Raw genomic sequence first — 9986 nt, forward strand, 5'->3', positions numbered from 1 at the left:
GCCATTGCTTGGCCAATGTGCTCTCTGTGAAAGCCTGAGAGAGTGTCTTCTCCCCATGTGACTCTCCTTAGGCCCACTCTACATCATCGATCACTTTCCTCTTTGGCCCCATAATTCAGAGTCCTGCGGAAGAGGCCGCAGACACAAGAAACAAAAGCAACACTGAACTTTCTTAGGCTATTTTTATTACCTAAAAGGCTTTCTGATGAAGATAACTAGCAGACATGGGCTAGGACCTTTACAGACTGGCAGGATGAGATGTCCAGGAGCAATCCATAGATCCATGAACACAAGCATGGCTTGTCTGTGATCATGCAGAGGTGCTATTGTTATCAGACAGACACAGTGGCTCTCCACGCGGCCATTCAGAACACTGGCCATTTTAACATGGGATCATAACAATGCTGTCAGAAACAACAACTGCATCTAAGACTATACAATAGTTATCAGAGACTAGCACCGAACGCCAATCAAACCAAAGTCTAGTCATTAAGTTCAGTCTGTTCCAAGGTAGCCGGTCCTAATCACCAAAGGATTTTTTAGAAGCATTTTTTTTTTTTAATGAGAGCCTGTTTGTAATGATGAGAACGCGGTTCCCAAGTCAGGAGGATTAGTCTCCCTGCTGAATCACATCAAGCCCCTTCTTCCTCTGCTGGAAACCGCTCCTCACTCCTTCTTCCTCTGCATCCCATATGCCTTATTTCAGTCAGTTTTCAAGGCCTTCTAACAGCTGGCCTCTCGGTGGGTGGCAGACATTCCCTCTCGCCCAGTGAGCCCTTCTGCCCTGGCCCTTGGAGCAGTGCTCCTGCACCACTGCTCCCCTTACCTGGACCCCTGTGGTCCTCAGGAGAACACACTTCTGCCCTCCCCTTTGCTCACGTGTGTCCGTCCTCCAGCCAGCCAGCCTCAGCGAGCTCAGCCTCAGTCCTCAGAAAAAGTAGCTTCTCGTTCCACAGGAGCAATCTCTTCTTTCTTTTTCTTTCTTAGGAATGTTCCACCAAGGATCTGCCACATGCTAGGTAAGCGCTCTACCACTGAGCTATACCCCCAACCCTTTATATTTATTTATTGTTCTAATTTTGTTTGGGAATAGGGTCTCACTTAGTTGCTCAAGCTCACCTGAAACTTGGTGGTCCTCCTGCCTTAGCCCCCTGAGTAGTTGTGCATGGAGGCATGTGCCACCACACCGAACTTGTTTTGTGGTCCTTGTTTGAGAGTCTTTCCCTGAACCCCTGATGCCCCTACACCCTCTACCATACTAGTCTTCCCCTGCTCACCCAAGAGCACTGTTGTGAACTGCGTGAGAGAAGTCTCTAGAACGTATGCTCAGACAAGGAATTGTGTGTGCATCGTAAGGGATATGCATCTTCAGCTTCTCGGGGAAGTTTTGACCTGTTCTATTAAATGCTCTTGTCAACTTGTACTCCCATAACCGTGATTGCCTTGGAAGAAGGTTCCCCCAAAGGGTTGACTTGAGACAAAAACGAGGAAGCAGAAGCTTCACTAGGGAACAGTCTAGTTTTAATAACGTGGGGACAGCCAAACAGCTCAGAAGATTAAAACACCTGGAAGCAGGTGCAGGGGCCGGGGTTCAATCCCCAGGCCTGCCGTGCTGGTCCAGCTGCTGGAGTATGCTGAGAGGACAATTGAGACTGAGTGTGGTGGCACGCACCTATAATCCCAGCTCTTGGGAGGCTGTAAGCAAGTGGATCACTATGAGTCCAATCTAGTAGTAAGACCCTGAACACCCTGTAGAGCCTTCCCTAAAATAAAAAATAAAAAAAGTCAGCACAACACAAGTAGATATTAACAAAATATGAAAACACTCTTCTTACTTCCATAGAAAAATAAAATAAAATTTCATACCAAAATAATTAGGGTATAACAAAGGTTAATGTACTATCTATGATGATCTTGATCTTAAAATAATGACTAATCCATTACTCAGAGTAGGGAACAGTCTTTAAAACAAAGCTGTAGTGGGCTGGGTGTGGTGGCACAGGCCTGTAATACCAGGATGTGGCAGGCTGAGGCAGGAGGATCGCCATGAGTTTGAGGTCAGTATGGTGAAGGAAGGGATGAAACAAGATTGAACAGAGTGAAGCAGTTATAAGAAAAGCCAGCTCTTTTCCCAGGGAGCCCTAAAGCCAAAGAAGCTCTGCTGATTGTCCCTTTTTGAGGCAGAAAGGTTAGGAGTTCATGTCAGGTGTGGTGGTGCATGCCTGTAACCTTGGGCAGAACAACTCTTTTCAAATGATTTGTAACATTTTATCACAAACCAAGTTTCTGTGTGTGGTTTCGGATTATTTGTTATTTCAATTATTTTTGTTATAGTCAGTTTGAAACACACTTAAATGTAGGGACAATAGTACTGTGAACTCTCCACATGTATCACTCAGCTTTTACAATGATCATCAGCTCAGGATGTGTCTAACTTCACTCATATCTCTCTCTCATCTCCATCCACTTCTAATCACTTTGAGGCAAATCCAAGACATCACATCTACATTCGTTTTAGAGAGCTGCTATGACTGACTACCATGCCTGGACAGCTGAACACCTCACAGTGCTAAAGGCGGGAGTCTGAAATCAAGACACCAGAAGGGTTGCTTCCTTCTTGGTGGACTGATGGGGCATCTGTCCTATATTTCAGGTGGGGCTAATTCTGCTGCTGCCATCAATCATTGGTGGACTGTGGTTTATGGAAGCATCACAATCTCCACCTTCACGTGGCATTTTCTCCCTGCTTATTCTCTGCATACAGGACACCTGTGTCTTAGCTTGCATTTTCCTGAATGGAGTGTTTATTTGGAAATGATAACAGTCTGGAGATGAATCCATGAAGTTATAATATGGCCCTGGTCAGGGCTGTGAATCAGGAAGTTGGTGGAAAAACCTAAACATAAGAATAGGTCAGGAGTTGGCCACAGCTCAAGCCAAGTGTTCAACCTGCAGGAAGTGTTGAGGACCTTGATGGAATGTGACTGAGGGGAACTTTTCCCATGACTGGCCTTCCAGGGCTTACTTTCCCTTTGTTTCTTCCAGATGGCCCATGTGTACCTCCAGTGTGATTTTGGGGGGGGCTCTGGTCCTGGTGTCAGAGAAACTAGGAGCAGAGAGAGAGAGAGATAGCAGCAGCAGGGTTGGAGGACAAGCAGCTGGAGGACCCCTGTGTGCAGCTGGTCCAGGTGGGCTTGGCTCTTGTTGCTGCAGTAAAGGCTAAGAGATGCGGGCTATGAATGACAGCTGTAGTGTGTCCAAGGGGGAAAGGATGGTAAACATGGTCAGAATTTGGCAGGGAGGGAGGAGGGAAAAGTAACCAGGGACACAAAGATAGACTGGGTTGAGGCTTTGAGGATTTGTTGTCTCCTCCAGGTGGGTACTACAAGTACAATGGGTGGCATGAATCATAGCACTTTGGGAAACTTGAAGGGGGAGGGCAGAGTTTGTGAGCAAGGTGGGTGGTGGCTCTAGACTGGGAGGTCAGGTCTATCAGGTGACTTGGAGGTGGCTCCCTCCCTTAGGACTGCTAAGGCAGCCTCAAACTGTTGGCTCCAACAGCAGAGTTATACTGTCTTATGGTCCCATAGGCTGCAGTCCAGTGCGAGGTGTGGGCAGGACTGCTTCTGACGGGGAGCTGCAAAGACTGGCCTGCTTCCAGCCTCTCCCAGCTTCTGGTGGTACTGTCTGTCTCTGGCTGTCCTGGGCCTCTGGTGGCATTGGCCTAGTCTCTGCCTCGGCCTTCATACTACTCCCTGTGTGTCTCTGTCCAAACTTCCCCGCATCTAATAAACGTCATTGGACTTCTAGCCCACCATAATGGCGTAATCACTTTAATTATTGCCTCTTTAAGGGTTCTGTGTCCAAAATTAGTTACATGCTGAGGTCCTGGAGGTAGAATTTGAATAGAGTTTTATGAAATAGAATCAACCCAAATTAAGAAGAAAATAAGAACACATAGGTAGTCTGCAGCTGTCCTGAACTGCCTCTGCTGGCCCTGCAGAGGTGACATCTCTCTTCACCTTTGACATTTCCAGTAGGACACAGGTGTTGAGGGCTGTTTCTTGTACCTTTATGTTTTGTAAGGGCTAATTGCTCTTATAAAACTCTGACATACATTCAGCAAGGGAAGGCAGGAGTGTGTGTGTGTGTGTGTGTGTGTGTGTGTGTGTGTTTCAGAAAAAGAAACTTTTTATTCCTTTTACAGTTCTTGTGATTGGCCTTTTTTCCTTGTGTTATACCAGTTACTATGGATCTGTATTTCCTCAGCTCCTCAGAGATAGAGTAAGGACAGTCTTCCTTTAAGAAATGGTCTTACTCTTACATTTTAAAAGTTGACATTTAAAAACCAGAAACTCTTTTAATCTCTATCCTTTATTCCTACTGTGAACAATATAGTTGAATACAAGTTATGCCCAATAAATAAATTTATCCTTTCTTCTCAAAAAACACTTAAGATACGTTATAGAATTTTATTTATTTTTTCCATAATTTTATTGAGAAACAAATAGCAATGAGACAGTTTCAAACCAAATTGGTAGGACAATTTCAATAATTAACACATTGTATACATTCTTCCTAGTGGTTAATTGCTGTACAAGATTCGGACATGATATCCTATTCACAAACACTATTAGAACAAATCCCTCTATTCATTAAGAGAATATAACTATATATCTATCCTAACCATTTTGAATACCCAGATACAAAATGGACATTCATCTGAATCCCCTTTTTTTGCTAAGTTCCTTTATATGAATATTATAGGTGTGTTAACTCAGCAAAATATTCTAAAAGAGTCCAGTAGTCCATAATAGTATTGGGTCTTCTGCTTCACTGGCAATGTCAGAAATTGTTGACCTGAGTCCCCTACAGCTCAACATAACAACATGGCTTTGCTTCTTATACTTTGTTTTTATACTTTCCTGCTGGATGGTTAAGACCAAGGTAAAGAAGGACCTATGCAACAAGAGTTGTAGCTTTTGGGTCTGATAAGGTCAGTGAAATCCCCTCAGGATTTATCCTGAGATTCTGTACCTCAGATTGTAGAACCTTTGTCAGTGTCAGCCATGTGGATAGCCCAACATGTTACAAAATTTTAGGTCAAAACTTTTTCAGAGCCTGGGTGTCATGGCGCATGCCTGTTATCCCAGCATTTGAGAGACTGAGGTAGGAGGATTGCCATGGGTTCAAGGCCAGCCTGGGCTAGGGAGTCAAGACTAGCCTGAACTGCAGGGAGACTGTCTCTTCAATTTTTTTTTTAACTGAGAAAAATTGAAGTATTAGTCATTTTAACCATATTAACATAGATTGGCCAACCATTCTGGTATGAATGTTTGTACAGCTGCCTGTGAGTTGTTCCAACTGCAGGCAGCTAAAGACCCTCTTCATCATTCTTTTCTTCTTGATAATGCCTGTATTTTGGGTTCAGTTCCCAGGTGTTTTTATGGATGCTTTTTACATTCTGAATACCAATTTCTTTCAGTATTAAGAGGGCTGTTTTGTGATACCCACCAAGTCTATTTTTTTCTATTAGAAACTTTTTATTTAAATATGCCAAATAAAACCCCACATTTTTAGACCATAAGATGTTAATACATTCAACAAAAGTGTATATTATTTTACTGCCATAAATTTATAGTAATAATCCAGATCCATTTTGATTAGATAATTTAAATATCCTTTCTAAACTACACTTCACAGACATCACAAATCCCTTATAATAATGTAAACAGAATAACTTTTCCCTGAAGGATGAACTTGAGAACTTCAGTCCATTCTTTCAGCACTTGCACTTCTGCATGGACTTCAGGACGGGAACGACTTCTTTTTGGAGATGGAGATCTGGACTTTGACCGGGTGCACCTTGGTCGTGAAAGAGACCTAGACCTTGATCTTGACCTGGCCTGGAATTGGAAATACATCGAACATTTTGTCAAACCAGATCTCGATCTTCTGAGACCAGGCCAATCTTGATCACCAAGACACACAGACATTGATCGCCGAGGAAATGCCGACCTTGACCTCCGCCCTCTGCTCCTGATGCTGGAGCGAGCATATCACCTTCCTCTGCAGCGAGAACGTGATCTAGACTGTGACCTGCTTCTTCTTCTCCTGCTATAGCGATGACAATCATAAGCATAATGTCCCTTTTCACCACACTCATGGTATCTATAATTGGGATCAAAGGGACGACAGGCAGGTGGTCTATCAAAGCAGGATCTCCGAGGCATACCCGTTGATAATTCAACCCTCACTTGGGAACCACAAATCACTTTTCCATCTAGTCCTCATACTGCATCTTCAGCATCTCTAGGATCTACAAATTTCACAAAGGCCAATCCTGAGGGATTTCTTGTGATCCATGCAGTTGTTAAGGGACCATAATAACTGAAAGCCCTTTCTAACTCTCCTTTGCCAGCACCCATTCTGAGGTTACCAACGTACACCTTCCTTTCTCCTCTGTACCGCCCACACACGCTGCTCTTCGGCTCCAGGCGCTCAGCAGCTACGGCCACCCACCCCCGCCAACAGTCCCATTGGCACTACCTCCACCAAGTCTTTGAAGTGTTTCACACTGGTGTTTTTCAAAGACTGAAAAGAGCATATCTGGAACGTGTTGTTTATCTGCCCGAGCTCTCTTTCCATCTTCTTCTTCCTTTCATATTCAATATTATATTGATGATTATCAACAGGTTTGTAATTGGTTGTTACAACTTTGTGCAGTTGTTGTGACAGCCTAACAGGTTTGGAAGATTTTTCTATTTGCAATCTCTTTAATCTCATGTAGTTGTTTTCCCTGGCAGCAGGACAACATTCAGCTCTTTGAACCACTATTCCTTCCAATGATAGTTTATCTGATGAGCTCTCAGGAAATATTGTTAAGGTCTATTCTCCAATACTCCACAAAATAAATGATGTTCTCTAGGAGCACTGACTAAAGCTGGCTTTCTGCCAATATCATGAATATTTGCAAGAACCTCATTCAAAGTAAATTCCACCTCAGTCTTTCCTTGATTCTCGGCAATCTGCAGTTTCCCAACTTCACCTCTTCCAGGGGCTCTAGACCATTGCTGTGACAAATCTTTGACCAGCCACATGCCCATGTTCTGTTTGGCGCCAATCAAGTTGAGTTCTCCACACTCGGCCATGAGTCTTGAAAGACTTGAAAGCCGGAGCAGTGGCCCTGAGATCAGGAGGGCTACGAGGCAAGCAGCTAGAGCAAAGTGCAAGTCGTGGTGGAAGGCAGACTTTGAGAACTTGAGCCTCTCTCACCTTCTAGAGGAACAAGTCACTCATGCGTTTTGGAACAGTTTTTAGGAAACCTCAAACAGTTCAATTTGTAACAACTATCCACAGCTGAGTCACTCTTTGGCTTACATTTTACCCCTCAAATGTGTCCTTATCCTCTGTAATTACTAGAAAGTTTTAAATTAATTACTTAATTTGGTATAGGGTCTTGCTACACAACTCAGGCTTGTAGTGGTCCTCTTGTCTCAGCCTCCCCAAGCACTGGGATTACAGGTGTGTGCCACCATGCCCAGTTTCAGTGGCCAGCTCAGTGTTCCCAGGTTTGAGGCATGGGGGCGGAGGGGACACAACACGTGGTACTGGAGATTGAACTCAAGTCCTTGTGCTTGCCAAGCAGGCACTTAGACCACTGAGCTGTCTCCCCAGCCGATTTCTAGAATTTTTTTTAAAGGTGTGCATGATCAACAAGTCTAGCTAGTTGATAACCATGGGCTGTACTTGACAGAGAACAAGTTACTAAAGGGTTGTAAGGCAAGAGTGGTGAGATAAGATTAGTGTTTTCTGAAGATCAGTATGAAAGCAGGGTGAAGAAGGAATTGAATAAAGCAAGCTGGAGTCAGGGGACCAGGCAGAAGACCTGTGTGAGATGGGTGATCAACAGCGAGGGCATTCACTAAGGTGGGTCTGCAAGTGAGCACCCCTGGGAGCTTCAGCAGTGCCCCAGTGTGGAAGTTCAAACTCAGAACAGTCACAGCCTCTTGAGGCAGGAAGTAGATGCGGGCATATTTAACAGTAAAGATTCCTCGGTGATTCCAGGGTAGGGCTAAGGTTGTCAACCCAGATTGCAGTCAAGGCAATGGGAAGGTCAGTAGCAGACAGGGCCAAGACACATTAAGGAGGTCTTGGCAGGTTATTCAGTGAAAGAATGATGGCTAGAGCAACTTCAGGGATGTCTGGTTCCTGCTTAATTGAATTTCACTATAGTTACCAGTTATAATGTTATAAATTTCTAAATAATTGTATGTATGATATCTTCTCCTAATATTAGAAACTTTAGAAAGTATATTTCCATTTTCTGTTGACTTTATTAAAAAAAACCCAGAGGTTTGTACCTATGTTGTTTACTTATTATTTCTTGCCTATATCTTGTAATATGAGAAACTACTTTAGCAGTAACAATACACAATGTACTTATCATTGTTACTCTTCTAAAATCTTGTTTTGAGATTTTGTACCATTGTTTTTATTTTTTTTCTTTAAAATAAAAATAACTGATGTTAAAAAACAAAACAAAACAAAAAAATTAAAAAATAAAAAATAAAAAATAAAAATAAGTAAATACTCAAAAAAAACTGTCATACTAATCAGTTTTGAAACTGTCTCATTCTATTTGTTTCTCAATAAAATTATAATAAATAAATAAATGAGGCATAAAATAACAAATTAGTTGTTTAGGTTGCCAGATATAAACCTGCAAAATTGTTGTAAAAAAAAAAGCTATAAGAAATTAAAAAGGAGAATTTAAGTATTAAAAATAAATAAATAAATAATTACAACATTCTGAGTATGACCATTAATCCTAATATGTCCATGTTATTGGATTAAGAAATGGCTAGTAAATTAGTTAATTTGATTTTTTGTTGAGGCAGGGTCTCACTATGTAGTTCAGGCTGGCCTTGAACTCACGACCATCCTCCTGCCTCAGTCTCCTGTGCCACCACAAGCATGTGCCACCACACCTGGCCTCACTAGCAGATTAGTAAAGTATGACCCTAGGTGTGTGTGCGAGAGTCACAGAGCCTTGGAGATTGTATGCTTCCTGGCCCACTTCTCTCCGGTTCTCTTCTCCTGCCGCCATGAGGTAAGCAGCTCTGCTCCACCATGTCCTTCCTCCCTAATTTTTCTGTCTTGTAGCTACAGCAGATACCGTATCTCCTGAACCCATGAGCAGAATGGAACATTCCCACCATGAAGCTGTGCATGTCTCAGCTACAAGAAAGCTGACCACACACTGAGGTACAGTTAACACCAAATGCTGCACGCGGTTTAAATGAACTGTTGATTCTGAAGGCATCTGGGGATCCGCCACAGGAGGCTTGTTGTGAGAACTGCACTAGATGGCCACACACACAAGACTGTTTTCCTCACACACAGCTGCCACCCACAGAGTTCTAGGACACCCTGTCACCCACATTAGTGTCCCAATTTAAAACCCTGAATAGCCCACCAAGGTTTCCATAATGATTTCCACATTCCATGCGTGGAATGCAAGACCAGATGCCTGCACTCTAGGCACATGCTACTGTGTTTTTTCTAGTTCAGTAGCAGCCCATTAAAGTTCGCTTCATTACCTCTTTCACATGGACTCAGTAATGTTACGTAATTTGCTCAAGTTTCCCCAGCAGCCCATAACAGAATTTAGAAGTGGAATTTGAGCCTGTAACAGAATCCATGTCTTTCAGTGTCTGCCATTGAGCACATGTCTGCAGGATGTGGCCTTCCTCCAGTGGTGGGCTGGTAAATACTGAATGACTGACTCACATGGATATTAGCTGATATTTTTATTTTAAAGAGAATAAAGAAAGAAATGGAAAGTGGTAAGGAATTTCAAAACAAGATGATACGAAATGATTGTTATTTGCATATGGTTATCTTCTGAGTAGTTCAGATTAGCAGATAGAAGCATGTAAAATTGGTCAAAAAAAGTTCAATAAGCCAATAGAAATTAGTCTTAA

The 9986-nt window shown here is 42.8% G+C and overlaps 2 pseudogenes; both read right to left on the reverse strand.

Moving 5' to 3' along the window:
- Positions 1–5374: 5374 nt before the first annotated feature.
- On the reverse strand, positions 5375–7151 carry LOC101581522 (annotated as a pseudogene).
- LOC105741098 lies at positions 5770–6515 on the reverse strand (annotated as a pseudogene).
- Positions 7152–9986: the final 2835 nt, after the last annotated feature.

The sequence above is a fragment of the Octodon degus genome, unplaced genomic scaffold (genome assembly GCF_000260255.1).
Source record: "Octodon degus isolate 3935 unplaced genomic scaffold, OctDeg1.0 scaffold00289, whole genome shotgun sequence".
Classification (NCBI taxonomy): Eukaryota; Metazoa; Chordata; class Mammalia; order Rodentia; family Octodontidae; genus Octodon; species Octodon degus.